Here is a 17491-nt window from a genome sequence, read left to right as displayed (position 1 = left end):
AAATGAATCAATATAATCGGATAAGTTAAGAAGAGAATATATGAGGGGAATAATGGACAGTGAAAAAATGATGTAGCTACTGGCCTGGAGGTCTTGATGGAATCCAAGAAATGTCCAGTGAGAAAAATGAAAAAGCAAAAAAAAAATAGGAATCCAAGAAATGTCAAAATAGGGTACTAGAGTATGTGAGTTAGTAAAAGAGGAAGTTAGATGCTTACAATTTTTTTTTGAGACGGAGTCTCACTCTGTCATCCAGGCTGGAGTGCAATGGCGTGATCTCCACTCACCGCAACCTCCACCTCCCAGATTCAAGCGATTCTTCTGCCTCAGTCTTCTGAGTAGCTGGGATTACAAGCGCATGCCATCACGCCCAGCTAACTTTTTGAATTTTTAGTACAGACGGGGTTTCACCATGTTGGCCAGGCTGGTCTTGAACCCCTGACCTCGTGATCCACCTGCCTCGGCCTCCCAAAGTGCTGGGATTACAGGTGTTTGAGTCACCGCACCCAGCCCGATGCTTACAATTTTTTAAGTTACAGATCATAGTGATAAAGTCTAGGGTAATGGTTCTCCATCCTGACCATACATTGGAACCACTTAGAACACTTTTTAAAAAAATATCGGACCAACAAAATATGAATTTCTGAAGGTAGCCCACTACTATCAATATTTTTTAAGCCACCCATTTATAATACATAGCCAGAATTGAGAACTACTAGTCTAGGGTGTGATCATGCATGTAGACAGCAAAGGTAGGTTGGAAAAGAAACCTGTAATCTGCAAACTGAAGAACTTCTAATAAAGTTTTCTTCTATTATTCTTGACATGAATAAAAACATGAGCTATGCTCAAAGTATTTCACATATAGTAACTCATTTCATATTCATAACAACCCAACGAGGGAGGTCTAGCATTATCCCTTTGTGAGGAAAATTAGACACAGATGGGGAGAACAAAACTGTACTGAATTAAGAGTCCTAGGTTATACATAAAGTTAAAGATGTATATTATAAACCCTAAGGCAACTACTTTTTTTTTTTTGAGGCGGAGTCTCGCTGTGTCTTCAGGCTGGAGAGCTGTGGCGCGATCTCGGCTCACTGTAACCTCCACTTTCCAGGTTCAAGTGATTTTCCTGCCTCAGCCTCCCAAGTAGCTGGGACTACATGCACATGTGACCACGTCCGGCTAATTTTTTGTATTTTTAGTAGAGACAGGGCTTCACTGTGTTAGCCAGGATGGTCTTGATCTCCTGACCTCGTGATCCGCCCACCTCAGCCTCCCAAAGTGCTGGGATTACAGGTGTGAGCCACTGCACCTGGCCAAGGCAACTAATTTTAAAAATCAAGACATATAGCTAATCAGTCAACGTGAAGATAAAATGGAATACTAAAATATACTCAAGTAATCCAAAAAGGAACAAAGAAGAGATAAGACAAATTAAAAACAAATAGGCCAGGCGTGGAGGCTCATGCCTCCAATCCCAGCACTTTGGGAGGCCAAGGTGGGTGGATGACCTGAGGTCAGGAGTTCAACACCAGCCTGGCTAACACGGCAAAACCCCATCTCTACTCAAAATACAAAATTTAGCCCAGTATGATGGTGTGCGCCTGTAATGCCAGCTACTCGGGAGGCTGATGCAGAAGAATCACTTAGACCCGGGAGGCGGAGGTGGCAGTGAGCCGAGATCGCGCCACTGCACTCCAGCCTGGGCGGCAGAGTAAGACTCCATCTCAAAAAAAAAAAAAAAAAAGGAAAAAATAAAAGACCAGCCCGGACAACACAGTAAGACCCTAACTATACAAAAAAAAATTTTTTTTAATTACCCAGATGTGGTGGTGTAAATCCACAGTCCCAGCTACTCAGGAGGCTAAGGCAGGAAGATCACTGAGCCTGGAAGGTCGAGGCTGCAGTGAGCCACGACTGTGCCACTGTACTCCAGTTTGGGTGACAGAGCCAGACCTCGTCTCAAAAACAAACAAAAAAATCTGTATGTAAATGTTCATAGCAGTACTATTCAGAATAGCCAAAAGGTAGAAACAATGTAAATGTCCATCAAATCAAGACAGACAAAATGTGGTGTTTCTATAGAATATAGTATTATTCAGCCATAAAAAGGAATGAAGTACTACTGAACCTAGAAAGCATTATGTTAAGTGAAAGAAGCTGAACCCAAAAGGTCACACATTGCATAAGTGCACTTATAGGAATATCCAGAATAGGCAAATCCATAGAGAAAACAGATTACTGGGTGGCAGGCACTATGAGACTGGGAATGGGGAGAGACTGCTTAAAGGGTACAGGGTTTCCTTTTAAGATGATGAAAATGTTTGGGAACATTTAGTCTGTGGTAATACTTGCATGACACTGTGAATGTACTGAACACCACTGAATTACATATTTTAAGTGGTTAAAATGGCAAATTTCATGTTATGTGAATTTTGCCAGAAATTTTTAAAAAAGGAATGAAGGAGTGATACATACTACAACATGGGTGAACCTGAAAAACACTATCCCAAATGAAAGAAGCCAGTTACAAAAGATCACATATTGTATGACTTCATTTCTATGAAATGTCCAAAATAGGCAAATATACAAAGACAGAAAATAAATTAGTGGTTGCTTAGGGCTAGGGATCCAGGAGAGAAGGATTGGAGAGTGATTGCTAATGTATACAAGGGTTCTTTCTGGGGTGATTGAAATGCTTTAAAATTAGATTATGCGAAAGATTGCAAAACTGTAAATATACTGGAAAACATCGAGATACCCCCTTTAAATAGGTGAATTTTACGGTGTGTAAATTATATCTCAATAAAGCTAATTTTAAAAAGGAAAAACTTAGGCCAGGCAAGGTGGCTCACGCCTGTAATCTCAACACTTTGGGAGGCTGAGGCGAGTGGATCATGACGTCAGGAGATCGAGACCAGCCTGGCCAATATGGTGAAACCCCGTCTCTACTAAAAATACAAAAATTAGCCAGGCGTGGTGGCATGCGCCTGTAGTCCCAGCTACTCAGAAGGCTGAGGCAGGAGAATCGCTTGAACCCAGGAGGCAGAGGTTGCAGTGAGCCGAGATCTCACCATTGCACTCCAGCCTGGTTGACAAATCGAGACTCCATCTCAGAAAGAAAGGAAAGAAAGGAAAGAAAGGAAAGAAAGGAAAGAAGAAAAGGAAGGAAGGAAGGAAGGAAGGAAGGAAGGAAGGAAGGAAGGAAGGAAGGAAGGAAGGAAGGAAGGAAGGAAGGAAGGACAATGAGATACCAATACACACCTATTAGAATAGCTACAATCAAATAAACTGACAATACCAAATAGGAATGAAAATGCGAACAACAGGAACTCTTAACATTCACTGCTGATGGAAATACAAAATAAAACAGCCCTTTTGGAAGGCAGTTTGGCAGTTTCTTACAAAGCTAAATACAGGCCTACCATATGATCTAGCAATCACATTCCTGAAGTATTTGATTATCCAAATTGATTTAAAAACTTATAGTCACACAAAACCTACACACAATGATCATAAGCAGCTTTATTCGTAATCACCAAAACCTGGAACCAAGGATGTCCTCTGATAGGTGAACAGATAAACAAACTGTAATATATCCATACAATGGATTATTTAGCAATAAAAATAAATGAGCTAGCCAATCACAAAATGATGTAAAGGACCCTTAAATGTATATTGCTAAGTGAAAAAAGCTAGTCCGGAAAGGCTACATACTAGATGATTTCAATTATAAGACATTCCAGAAAAGGTAAAACTATAGAAATAGTTAAAAAACGGTGGTTGCCAAGGGCTTGCGGAAAGGCAGAGAGGGCTGAAGAGCTGAAGTAGAATAATCTCATGGAGGTGAAACTATTTGGCACAATACTTTAATGGTGGATACCTGTTGCCCAGGCTGGTCTCAAACTCCTGGGCTCAAGTGATCCACCCATATCAGATTCCCAAAGCAGTGGGATTACAAGCGTGAGGCACCACACCCAACCTATGTCATACTTTTAAATATCATTTTAGAGTATACTGCTTCTACTTACTTTTTTTTTTTTTTTTTTAGATGGGGACTTACTGTGTTGCCCAGGCTGGTCCCAATCTCCTGAGCTCAAGCCATCTTCCCACCTCAGCCTCCCAATGTGCTGGGATTACAGGCGAGAGTCACCATTCTACTTATGTTTTTTAAAAGCTACCTAAAAACAGCCTCAGGCAGGTTCCTTCAGGAGGTAGTCCAGACCGATCCACGTGAATATTGCCCCTGAAGACCTTCCAGTAGGACAAGATATGAAGGTGCAAGACATTGATATTGACAATCCTGACCTTGTGTGGGCCCTAGGCTAATGTGTGTGCTTATGTCTTCATTTCCAACAAAAAAGTTTAAAAAGTAAAAAAAAAAAAAAGAAAAACGAAAAAAAAGGCCAGATGCAGTAGCATGCACCTCCAGAGGTTGAGGCCAGAGAATCATTTGAACCCAGGAGTTGGAGGTCAGCCTAAGCAACATAGCGAGACTCTATCTCTAAAAAAAATTTCATTTTTTAAAAAAAGGTTAAAAAAATTAAAAATTTGGCCGGGCGCAGTGGCTCACGCCTGTAATCCCAGCACTTTGGGAGGCCGAGACGGGCGGATCACGAGGTCAGGAGATGGAGACCATCCTGGCTAACACGGTGAAGTGAAACCCCGTCTCTACTAAAAAATACAAAAAACTAGCCGGGCGAGGTGGCGGGCGCCTGTAGTCCCAGCTACTCGGGAGGCTGAGGCAGGAGAATGGTGTGAACCCGGGAGGCGGAGCTTGCAGTGAGCCGAGATCCGGCCACGGCACTCCAGCCTGGGTGACAGAGCGAGACTCTGTCTCAAAAAAAAAAAAAAAAAAAAAAAAAAATTAAAAATTTTTAAATAGAAAAAACTTACAGAATAAGAATTTAAAGAAAAATACTTTTGTACAGCTGTATAATGTGTTTGTATTTAAGTGTTGTTACAAGAGTCAAAAAATAAACATTTTAAAGTTTATAAAGTCAAAAAGTTACAATAAGCTAAAGTTAATTTACTATTGATCAAAGAAAAAATTTGATGAATTTAGTGTAGACTAGCTGTACATTGTTCATTAAGTGTACAGTAAGGTACAGTAATATCCCAGGCCTTCACATTCATTCACCACCCCTCATTCACTGATTCACTCAGAGCAACTTCCACTCCTGCAAGGTCCTCTCATGGTAAGTGCCCTATTATAGGTGCACCATGTTTACCTTTCATATCTGTTCTGTTCTCTGTTCCGTTCTGTTCTGTGTTCTGTTGTGTTCCGTTCTGTTTTAAGACAAAGTCTCACTCTGTCACCTAGGTTGGAGTGCAGTGGCGTGATCTCGGCTCACTGCAACCTCTACCTCCTGGGTTCAATTCTCCTACTTCAGCCTCTCAAATAGTTGGGATTACAGTCATCTGCCACCATACCAGGCTAATTTTTGTATTTTTAGTAGAGACACAGTTTCACCATGTTGGCCAGGTTGGCCTCAAACTCCTGACCTAAAGTGATCTGCCTGCCTCAGCCTCTCAAAGTGTTGGGATTACAGGTGTGAGCAACTATGCCCGGCCCTTTTTTTTTTTTTTTTGACAAAATCTCATTCTGTTGCCCAAGCTGGAGTGCAGTCGCATGATCTCGGCTCACTGCAAGCTCCGTGTCCGAGGTTCAAGCGATTCTCCTGCCTCAGCCTCCTGAGGAGCTGGGACTACAGGCACCCACCACTATGCTGGGCTAATTTTTGTATTTTTAGTAGAGATGGGGTTTCACTATGTTGGCCAGGCTAGTCTCAAACTCCTGACCTCGTGATCCACCCACCTCAGGCTCCCAAAGTGCTGGGATTACAGGCGTGAGCCACGGTGCCTGGTGCCCGGCCCTTTTACACTATATTTTTATTGTACCTTTTCTATGTTTAGATACACAAATATTCACCATTGTGTTATAACTGCCTAGAGTATTCAGTACAGTAATATGTTGTACAGGTTTGTAGCCTAGGAGCAATAGGCTATAGGCTATAGCCTACATGTGTAGCACGCTACACCATCTAGGATCATGTAAGTACACTATATGATGCTCGCACAATAAAGAAATTGCCCAATGATGCATTCCTCAGAATGTATCCCCCTAGTTAAATTACTTATGACTGTGTACATCTAACGAGAGCATCAAAGTGCATGCAGCAAAAATTGACATAACTGAAAGGAGAAATACAGATCCACAATCATAGGGAGTTCAACACTCCTCATTGATGCAATAATTCACAGAAAAGTAAACAGAACATTATTAAGAATATGTAAGATATGAAGAACATTATTAACCAACTTGACATAATTGTTATTTTTAGAACACTGCACCCAACAACAGCAAGATAAACCATCTTTGCAAGCACACATAGAACATTCACCAAGATAAACCATATGCTGGACCATAAAACAAGCCTGGAAATACTTTAAAGAATGTAAGTTGGCCAGGCACGGTGGTTCACGCCTGTAATCCCAGGACTTTGGGAGGCCAAGGCGGGCGTAACACCTGAGGTCAAGAGTTCAAGACTAGCCTGGCCAACATGGTGAAACAAAAATTAGCCAGGCATGGTGGCGTGCGCTTGTAATCCCAGCTACTTGGGAGGCTGAGACAGGAGAATTGCTTGAACCTGGGAGGTGGAGGTTGCAGTGAGTAATTTTTGTATTTTTAGTAGAGATGGGGAGTGTCACTGCACTCTAGCCTGGGTGACAGAGCAAGACTCCATCTCAAAATAAATAATAATAATAGAAACTATGCAGCATGTTCTCTGACTACAATGGAATTAAACTCAAAATCATGAATATAAAGATACTATATAAAATTCTCCAGTATTTAGAAAATAAGTCTCCTAAATAACCCCTGATCAAAAAAGAAACTGCAAAAGAAATTAGCCAATATTTTGAACTGAACGAAAATAAGAAATCCATTTATGATATGTGGCTAAACAGTATTTAGAAGGAAATTCACAGCTTTAAGCACTTGTATGAGAAAAGAAGAAAGTTCTAAAATCAATGACATAAATGTCCACCTCAAGATGCTCAGGGAAAAAAGCAGACTAAACCAAGAGGAAGTAGAAGAAAAAAATAATAAAATGCAGAAATCGATAAAATTTAAAATAAGAAATAACAATAGGCCGGGCGTGGTGGCTCAAGCCTGTAATCCCAGCACTTTGGGAGGCCGAGATGGGCGGATCACGAGGTCAGGAGATCGAGACCATCCTGGCTAACACGGTGAAACCCTGTCTCTACTAAAAAATACAAAAAGCTAGCCGGGCGAGGTGGCGGGCGCCTGTAGTCCCAGCAACTCGGGAGGCTGAGGAAGGAGAATGGCATAAACCCGGGAGGCAGAGCTTGCAGTGAGCTGAGATCCGGCAACTGCACTCCAGCCTGGGCAACAGAGCGAGACTCCGTCTCAAAAAAAAAAAAAAAAAAAAAAAAGAAATAGCAATACATATCAGTATGTCTAGATTAAGGAAAAAGCAAGAAGCTGGAATAACCAATATGAGCAATAATAGAAGGCATATTGCTACAGATCCTCTAGACATTAAAAAAAGAACAAATGACTATTATAGGCTAGGCAATGTGGCTCACGCCTGCAATCCCAACACTTTGGGAGGCCAAGGCGGGTGGATCACCTGAGGTCAAGAGTTCGAGACCAGCCTGACCAACATAGTGAAACCCCATCTCTACTAAAAATATAAAATTAGATGGGCATGGTCGCACATGCCTATAATCCCAGCTACTTAGGAGGCTGAGGCAGGAGAATCACTTGAACCCGGGGTCCAGAGGTTGCAGTGAGCCAAGATCACGTCATTGCACTCCAGCCTGAGCAACAACAGCGAAATTGTCTCCAAAAAAAAAAGAGAAAGAGAAAACCTAACTAGTTCCTATATAGCAACCACTAGAAATAAGAAGAAGCTGGGCGCGGTGGCTCAAGCCTATAATCTCAGCACTCTGGGAGGCCAAGGCGGGCAGATCACCTGAGATCGGGAGTTCAAGACCAGCCTGACCAAAATGGAGAAACACTGTCTCTACTAAAAATACAAAACTAGCCGGGCATGGTGGTGCATGCCTGTAATCCCAGCTACTTGGGAGGCTGAGGCAGGAGAATCGCTTGAATCCAGGAGGCACAGGTTGCGGTGAGCTGAGATCACGCCATTGCACTCCAAAGAGTGACACTCTATCTCAAAAAAAAAAAAAAAGAAAGAAATAGAGGAAGAGTCAAGGAGGGGTCTTCCCTAGAGCCTACACTGGGAGCACAGCTCTCCCAACACTATAACCTCATATTTCTACTTTCCAGAACTGTCAGAAAATAAATTTATGCTGTTAGAAACCACCCACTTTGCAGTAATTTACTATGGCAGCCCTAGGAAATTACTACGCATATTGAAGAATATTTTGGATGTAGTAAAATTAAAAATACATTAAATTTAATTTCTCTTATTGCTACTTTTTTAGTGTGGGGGTACTATAAAATTTAAATTACATACTTGGTTTATATTTCTAGTGGACAGCATTAATCTAGCCAGAGGCAACAGGTAGGAAAAAAATGGTATACAGATTGGAAATAAGTAAGTACAACTGGCTTTCTCTGCAGAAATGATTGTGTATAAAGAAAATCCTGGTCGAGCGCGGTGGCTCAAGCCTGTAATCCCAGCACTTTGGGAGGCAGAGACGGGCGGATCATGAGGTCAGGAGATCGAGACCTTCCTGGCTAACACGGTGAAACCCCGTCTCTACTAAAAAATACAAAAAAACTAGCCGGGGGAGGTGGCTGGCGCCTGTAGTCCTAGCTACTCCAGAGGCTGAGGCAGGAGAATGGCGTAAACCCGGGAGGCGGAGCTTGCAGTGAGCTGAGATCCGGCCACTGCACTCCAGCCTGGGCAACACAGCGAGACTCCGCCTCAAAAAAGAAAAGAAAAGAAAAGAAAATCCTGCTAGGTGCGGTGGCTCACGCCTGCAATTCCAACACTTTGGGAGGTCGAGGCGGGCGGATCACGATGTGAGGAGATCGAGACCACCCTGGCTAACAAGGTGAAACCCTGTCTCTACTAAAAACATACACACACAAAAATTAGCCCGGTGTGGTGGCACAAGGCTGTGGTCCCAGCTACTTGGGAGGCTGAGGCAGGAGAATTGCTTGAACCTGGGAGGCAGAGGTTGCAGTGAGCCGCGATCAAACCACTGAACTCCAGTCTGGGTGACAGAGTGAGACTCTGCCTCAAAAACAAAACAACAACAAAAAAATCCTAAGAAACCTAAAAGTTGTTGGCTCACTCCTGTAATCCCAGCACTCTGGGAGGTCAAGGCAGGCGGATCACCTGAGGTCAGGAGTGCAAGACCAGCCTGGCCATGGCGAAACCCCATCTCGACTAAAAATACAAAAAATTAGCTGGGTGTGGTGGTGCGCACCTGTAATCCCAGCTACTCAGGAAGCTGAGGCAGGAGAGGAGACTCCCTTGAACCCGGGAGGCAGAGGTTGCAGTGAGCCGAGATCGTGCCATTGCACTCCAGCGTGGGCAACGAGAGCAAAACTCCGTCTCAAAAAAAAACCTGTCACAACTAAAAAGTGAATTTAATGATATAACAATAAAAAGTAAATATACAAAAGATTCAGTTGTATTCCTACATACTATCAACAAACTGGGAAAAGAAACCTAAAAATACAATATGACTAGCAAGAGACAACACAAAAAATTAAAATAAAGTGCTTAGGGATAAATTGAACAAAGTATCTACAAGACTTGTAAAATGGAAATTACAAAAACAGTGCTGGGGCTGGACGCGGTGGCTCTAGCCTAAAATCACAGCACACTAGAAAGCCGAAGTGGGTGGATCACCTGAGGTCAGGAGTTCAAGACCAGCCTGGCCAACCTCTGGCCCCATCTCTACTAAAAATACAAAAATTAGCCAGGTGTGGTAGCTGGTTCCTGTAATCCCAGTTACTTGGGAGGCTGAGGCAGGAGAATCGCTTGAACCCCGGGGGGCAGAGGTTCCAGTGAGCCAAGATCGCACCATTGCACTCCAGCCTAGGTGACAAAGGCAAAACTCCATCTCAAAATAAAAAAAAGAAAATTTAAAAAGAAAAAAAAGGGCCGGGCGCGGTGGCTCAAGCCTGTAATCCCAGCACTTTGAGAGGCCGAGACGGGCGGATCACGAGGTCAGGAGATCGAGACCATCCTGGCTAACACGGTGAAACCCCGTCTCTACTAAAAAATACAAAAATCTAGCCAGGCGAGGTGGCGGGCGCCTGTAGTCCCAGCTGCTCGGGAGGCTGAGGCAGGAGAATGGCGTAAACCCTGGAGGCGGAGCTTGCAGTGAGCTGAGATCCGGCCACTGCAGTCCAGCCTGGGCAACAGAGCAAGACTCCGTCTCAAAAAAAAAAAAAAGAAAAAAAGAAAAAAGAAATAAAGTAATAAATAGTATTGGTATAAGAATAGACATACAGACCAATTAGACAGAAGAAACCAGAAATAGACCCAAACTTACAAAACACAAAAAAGTTGGAAGCCGAGGTGGATGGATCACCTAAGGTCAGGAGTTCGAGACCAGCTGGCCAACATGGTGATACCCCATCTCTACTAAAAATACAAAAATTAGCTGGGCATGGTGGTGGGCGCCTGTAATCCCAGCTACTCAGTAAGCTGAGGCAGGAGAATCACTTGAGCATGGGAGATTGAGGTTGCAGTGAGCCAAGATAGCACCACTGGACTCCAGCCTGGGAGACAAAAGCAAAACTCCGTCTCAAACAAAAATAGTCAAATTGCCTATAATTGCCCAATTAATATGAGGAACAAATGTGAAAAAGGAAGAAAAAGAAAGAAATTCTACAGATTAAAACAGCAAGATGCTGGAATAGGACCAGAAATGATCTTTTAGAAAAAGTAGCATGCAAATGGAATAGTATATATGCAAAGGCTCTGAGGGAAAAAACTTGAAAGTAGACTGGTGTGGCAGGTGCACATGGGGAAGAAGGTAAGGCTAAAGTGACATGGCCTGTGGGCCATAGGAAATGTTTGTATTATGTAACAGTTCTCAAGTCTATCCATTTTTTTCTATCCCTACCACCGCTGTTCTCAATTCACATCTAGGTGCCTTCAAGATGTTCTGGATCATGAACCTGCAGCCTCACTCAAACTGTTCTCCCAACCCCTCCTTCATAACGGAGCCAAAATATTTAACAGCTTAAATCTTCCAATGTTTCCCTGTTCTCTACAATATAGAGTCTCAATTTCTCACTTGACTGTAAGACCTTTCATGACATAGCCTCTCTTTACTCTCCAGCTTAGCACCCACTCCCTCTAAATTACTTGCATTTTAATAAACTTCATCACATTTTTTTCATTCCTTTATGCCTTTTTACAGCCATTTGTAAGTTTTTAATCAGATGTCTTATTCTATGCAAACCTTCTCTAATCCATACTACACAAGTGTTTCCCTCTGCTCCTGCAGCATATTTTGCTCTATTCTGTATTTGCTGTGCTATAGTTAAGGTGCTTATTTACAGGACTGTTTAACTATTAGACCTTACTAGTCACTTTTTTATATCATTCGTCTTATTATTTCTAGCAGATAGAAAAGTACCTCTTTAATAGATCCTCCTTTCCGTAATTTAAAAAAAGATTTATAACATTTATGCTTTCAGGATCCAAGAATCCCTAAATTAAGAGATAACTGAACTGTACATATACACAGTAAAAAACTAGATTATCAGATAAGAATATCTCCTAGCTAAAAAAATGAAAAAAAAAGAAATAAAAACATATCAAAGAAAAAACTCGATTCAAGGACAGCCTTTAAATATTACAAAAACAAATTAATATATTACAAAAATATATAAGATGACTCTTCTGTAAACCAACGGACAATAAATCTGGATTTGTAGATAATTAGGTTTGATTGAAACAAAGAACACTTAAAAACATTTAAGCCCCACAATATTACTGAAGTATAAGAATTACACTACTTATATCATAAAAGTTAATGTACACAAACTAGTAGCAAGTCATTAACAGAATTATGAATTTATATTTTGATTTTCTCTCAACGAATTCAAGTCATACATGCACATCTACAGTCTTTCGCCTTGTTTCAATTCAGTTCTCAATTAAATACTATATTGTAGCAGCCCTAATGATCCACCACAAAGAAAGTAATTCAAAAAAAGGTGACTTTCGGCCAGGTGTGGTGGCTCACGCCTGTAATCCCAGCACTTTGGGAGGCCGAGGCGGATGGATCACCTGAGGTCAGGAGTTCAAGACCAGCCTGGCCAACACGGCAAAATCCCGTCTCTACTAAAAATACAAAAATTAGTTGGGTGTGGTGACAGGCATCTGTAATCCCAGCTACTCAGGACCCTGAGACAAGGAGAATCTCTTGAACCCGGGAGGCGGAGGCTGCAGTGAGCCGAGATCATGCCATTGCACTCCAGCCTGGGTGACAAGAGCAAGACTCCACCTCATAAAAAAAAAGGAAAAAAAAGAAAAGAAAGTTGACTTTCCCAAAATTTCAAAAAGTAATTTGGTATAGACCTATGGACCATCATATTAGCAAAACAATTTCATTATAGCATTATTTTAAGAGTGAAAATGTATGGGCCAGGCACAGTGGCTCACGCTTGTAATCCTAGCACTTTGTGAGGCTGAGGCCAGTGAAGTGCTTGAGCTTAGGAGTTCAAGAACACCCTGGGCAATATGGCAAAACCCTGTCTCTACAAAAAATACAAAAAGTTAGCCAAGTGTGGTGATGCACGCACGTGCGCGTGCACCTGTAGCCCCGGCTATTAGGGGGGCTAGGGCAGGAGGATCACTTGAACCCAGGAGGTAGAGGCTGCTGTGAGCTGAGATGCACTGCACTCTAGCCCGGGTGACAAAGTGAGACCCTGTCAAAAAAAAACAGCCGGGTGTGGTGGTTCATGCCTGTAATCCCAGCACTTTGGGAGGCTGAGGCGGGTGGATCACGAGGTCAGGAGATCAAGACCACCCTGGCTAACACGGTGAAACCCCGTCTCTACTAAAAATAAAAAAAAATTAGCCAGGCATGGTAGCACGTGCCTGTAGTCCCAGCTACTCAGGAGGGCAAGACAGCAGAATCGCTTGAACCTGGGAGGTGGAGGTTACAGTGAGCCAAGATAGCGCCACTGCACTCCAGCTTGGGTGACAGAGCGAGACTCCGTCTCAAAAAAATAATAATAGTAATAATAATCCGAGTAAAAAAGTGGAATTACTAAAATGTTAAGATATGGAAATGGTTAAATAAACTAAGGCAGTAAATAAAACTTTGGACTATTAAAAGCCATAAAATAACAGTAATATACAGCAACAGGGAAAGCATGTTAAATTTAAAGACAATTATATCAACATTAATCACAGAATTATACACAAGCACAGGTAGGATTAGAATATTACATTACTACTATATTATAGAAGAATAACAGGACTAGAGTACAGAAAAATATAAGTGTTAGGTGACAGTAATTTAAATTTTTTCTTTTGAATTTCTTTTAATCATGTTACATTTTTTCCAATAAAAAGTTTTCAAAGGCTGGGCATGGTGGCTCACGCCTATAATCCCAGCACTTTCGGAGGCCTAGGTGGGTGGATCACCTGACATCAGGCGTTCGAGACCAGCCTGGCCAACATAGTGAAACCCCTTCTCTACTAAAATTTCAAAAACTAGCCAGCCGTGGTGGCGGGCGCCTGTAATCCCAGCTATTCGGGAGGCTGAGGCCGGAGAATCGCTTGAATCTGTGAGGCAGAGGCAGGAGAATCACTTGAATCTGGGAGGCAGAGGTTGCAATGAGCCGAGATCGCACCACTGCACCCCAGCTTGGGTGAGGAAGCGAGACATCGCAAAAAAAAAAAAAACAAAAAAAAAAAACAGTTTCAAATACCGTATTAAGCTCTATTACATCCACATACTTATATAGGTAGAAAATGTTTTAAAGCTTTAAACTTCTTCCTGCAAAATACTAAGTTTTAAATTTCAAATAATAAAACTGCCTAATTTTGGAATATCCTACAATCTGATGCTAAAGACCTATTGTTTTACACCAGCTGTACTATGCAAAATCCTTTCCCCAAATTTTAGCTGTTAAAAAGGAATTTCCCATTCCAACAAGGCATCCCTTTACTACGTCTGTCAAACTGACAACCTGTGGCACCAGTATAAACAAAATTAACATTTTAAATCAGTTATTATGAAAACTAATTTGCCCTTGCTATTCAACAAACATATTATATTGGAAATTCAAATTACGACAGAAATTCGTTTTGCAAATCAAAAGAACAAATGAAACAACCTGCCACTGACTCGGCAACTTTCTTTTTTATTTTATAACCTGTACTTCAGGTGCAAGCATATGACTGAAACCTAGCTTTCAATTTTTTTCTTTTTTTTTAGCCAGGAAGCCTCCAGAACCAGAATAGGCTCTGAGAGATTCCCCTAGCTTTCAAACTGAGCAGCAAAGCCCATGCAAAATCAGTATTTGTTTTGGCAGGAAACTGCAATGAAAATATGAGATGTTTTGGTCTTAACTGGCAGATACACAAAGAGCAAAGAAAGGTGCCTTATTGAGTTATTATTTATAATGTAAAATCCTTTGTGTATAGCTACAAATTCGCTTTTATTGCAGATACTTAGTATGTTTCTTTATAGAAAGCACCTCAACCAAATATCTCCCAAATTTGGCACCAGGAACTGTTACAGCCTACACATCACTACAGTTCCTTGTAATTTAAAACATCTGCGTTTTAAGAATAGTCTCCACACTCCAACTATGTTGCCAATTTCCTCAGCTAAAAGCTTAAGTTTACACTACAAAATACTGTATTTACTCTCGACAATAGAATGCACTCATTTACGAAGCATACAGGAGTAAATTACTCCAATATGCAACTTCAAAATTTCTCCAATATACAAGGACAACATTTCTAACATTATAGCTTTCCTATTATCCAAATCAGTAAGTCTAAATAGTAGTACTGTACACTGAACGAGGTACTACTGGCCAAAGTCAAGTCGCATATGATCAGTTCACTAAAACAGGTCATACGAAAGATCAGACCCCTAATCTCAATAAACTATTTTGCAAAATGGTCAACGGAGATAATAAAACGGAGGAAAGTGTGGATTGAGCGGCAGAAAACCCTTTGCCATTACTGGAGGAAAAAAAAAAGTCACAGCAAGCCTATAAGAGAGGCAGATCATGTTCATGAATACAAATCTAAGTTCACTGCCGACTTTCCAGTCTCATAGCAAGAAGGCAGATACCAACTCTTTAACAGTAATACAAAGGACAGGACAAAATATAGTTTCTTTTTTTCGTGTTATATCCAAGAATAAGGATAAAGGATACCTTTAATGTTCAGAGATGAAAATTTCCTTTTGCAACTAATATTGCTCTTATCGCGTGTACACAGAAAAATCATACAATGCTCTGCATTTCTGATAGAGTAATACACACGATCACATCAAATCAAGTATTTATCCAGAACTCAGTGCCTTAGCACTAACGTTCTCCCCTCTCATTATACCCAGACCGGAAGGGAAAACCTATTCCTACGTAAATTAGGGCCTGGGAAGAATGCCTCAACACGGGTTTGCACACAATTAAGCAGGCTCAGTGGGTGAATTTCTCAGGTTACAACGCTTGACAGTATCTCGGAGGCACAGAGACAGCTGAGGGTTCACTACTGGAAATGACACTTTCCCTCACATTTGCACAATAACTGCGGTAACTACCCTAAATTTTCCAGTGTGACAAACATACATAAGGGGAGAAGGGGGTACTATTTAAAAACTGGGTCATTCCTTTTTAGTGCAGATACAAGACGGTCTTCGAGAGGGAAAAGGTCTATCAAGCAGAAAAGGGGAGGAAAAAAAAAAAAAAAAAAAAAAACGACAGCATTCTTAAAACAGAAAAAGTTACAGCTCTTTACAGAAGTCAGCCCTAGGACTTCATTCCTTGGTTTTGTGTTTAGTCACTCCAGAGTTAAAAGGACCCTGCCTTCCTAAAAAGTCATCCCCGACAAAGAAGCCCTGAGGATCGGCGTAAGACAGAGGAGGAAATGTCCTCAATTCACCAGCGACACCTGCCCAGGTCCCCCTCCTCCCCGTTGTCCCCGACTTCTCAGTCCCCCGACCCCCCTCGAGACGGCCCGCCACCCCGGGCTCTAGCTCTACGTGCTCTCGGCCTCGACCCCCTCTGGGAACCCCCGATCCTGCTCCCTCCGCACCCCTGCCCCCACCCAGGCGGCCGTCGCCCCGGCGGTCCCCCGGGCCCAGACTCCTCGCGCTTGTAAGCAAACGATTCTCAGGGGCCCGGGCGGCGCGGGGAGGCTCTCCAGGGGCAGCCTTTCCCCGACCACATCCCGCAGGCTCCGGGGACTCCCCGCCCCCGGAAACCGCGGAGAAACTAGGCCAGGAACGCCAGCCGCGGCCACTCTCCGCCTCCTCGGCGACCCCCCGCGGGCCGGCCACTTGGAATTCTGCCTTCTCGGCTCTACCTGTCCGGCGCCCTCCCAGCCTTGGAGCGCAGGCCCCGCGAGGGCACAGCTCAGGCTTCCTCCGCCAAAGGCCCCGCGCCGCAGCCTCACCTGCTGCCTGGTCCTCTGTCAGCGCCACCGCGACACGGTTTCTTCCTGGGGCATGAAAGCACCGGTTCCGCGGCCTGGGCGCGCTCGGCAGGGCAGGGCGGGGTACTAGCTCCAGCGGCCGCCGCCACCTCAGTCCGCTCTGCGCCTGCGCCGCCTCGCGGGCAGGGTCTCGGAGGGGCGCCGCCTACAGCCAGGAGCAATGGCCGGAGCGCGGGCCCGCGCGGGTACCTCCGCGCTGTGAGCCGTCTAACAGTGCGGGCGGCGGGTCGCCTAGGAACTGCCCGCGGCGCCTCCGTCCCAAGACTTGACCGCCATGTTTCTGTTCCCTTTTTCTCCCCCGCCTTCCGCCCCTTTCCACAGAACAGCACTTTCCTTTCCTCCTCCCTGTCCCTTTCCTCCTGCGGGGGCGGGTGGAAAAGGGCGGTGGGGGGGGAGAAGGCGTGGAGAGGAGGGGGCGGGGCGGCGCTCAGGCCCCGCCCCCGGGGTCCGAGGCCCCGCGGCCACCGCTCCCCTCCCCCGACCCCTGCGCGACCCCGGCTGGGCGCGGGGTCTGAGTCCTGTGGGCCTCCGAGTCCCTCCTCCGCGTTCGCGCGGCCGAGCCTGCACAAACAGAGCTGGGGAGAAAGCGCTCTGGAGGTCGCTGTGCACCCCTTCCTGCGGGGCTCAGCCTCGGCGTGTAATATGGGTTTATTGCCTTGGCCTCAGGCAGGTGGCGGCTTCTTCTCTCCGAGTTTTCAAAGACAGGGAAAGTGATGTCGAGTGGCTGAAGGTTACTGAGGACAGTGCCGGGAGATACGTGAAGATTCCTTCCCTGGGTGGGAGCTGGAATTCCCACGCATGAGTAGGGGGCTCTGGGACCCCAGAGAGACCGG

The 17491-nt window shown here is 43.9% G+C and overlaps 1 protein-coding gene across 8 annotated transcripts in view; it reads right to left on the bottom strand.

The window, feature by feature from the left end:
* LOC105489059 (DENN domain containing 4C) overlaps positions 1-17027 on the bottom strand; it is a 148222-nt gene extending 131195 nt beyond the window's left edge. For 6 of the 8 annotated variants that reach the window (XM_071077832.1, XM_071077833.1, XM_071077834.1 and 3 more), the window contains exon 1: positions 16620-17027. The gene's annotated coding sequence lies outside the window, so the exon portion shown is untranslated. The remainder of the gene's footprint in view (positions 1-16619) is intronic. The other 2 variants (XM_011753680.3, XM_071077838.1) reach the window with 2 other exon arrangements.
* Between the last annotated feature and the right edge of the window lie 464 nt (positions 17028-17491).

Source organism: Macaca nemestrina, chromosome 14, assembly GCF_043159975.1.
Source record: "Macaca nemestrina isolate mMacNem1 chromosome 14, mMacNem.hap1, whole genome shotgun sequence".
Lineage (NCBI taxonomy): Eukaryota > Metazoa > Chordata > Mammalia > Primates > Cercopithecidae > Macaca > Macaca nemestrina.
Note: the sequence above shows the minus strand (reverse complement) of the source record. Positions and strands in the feature narration are given on the sequence as shown.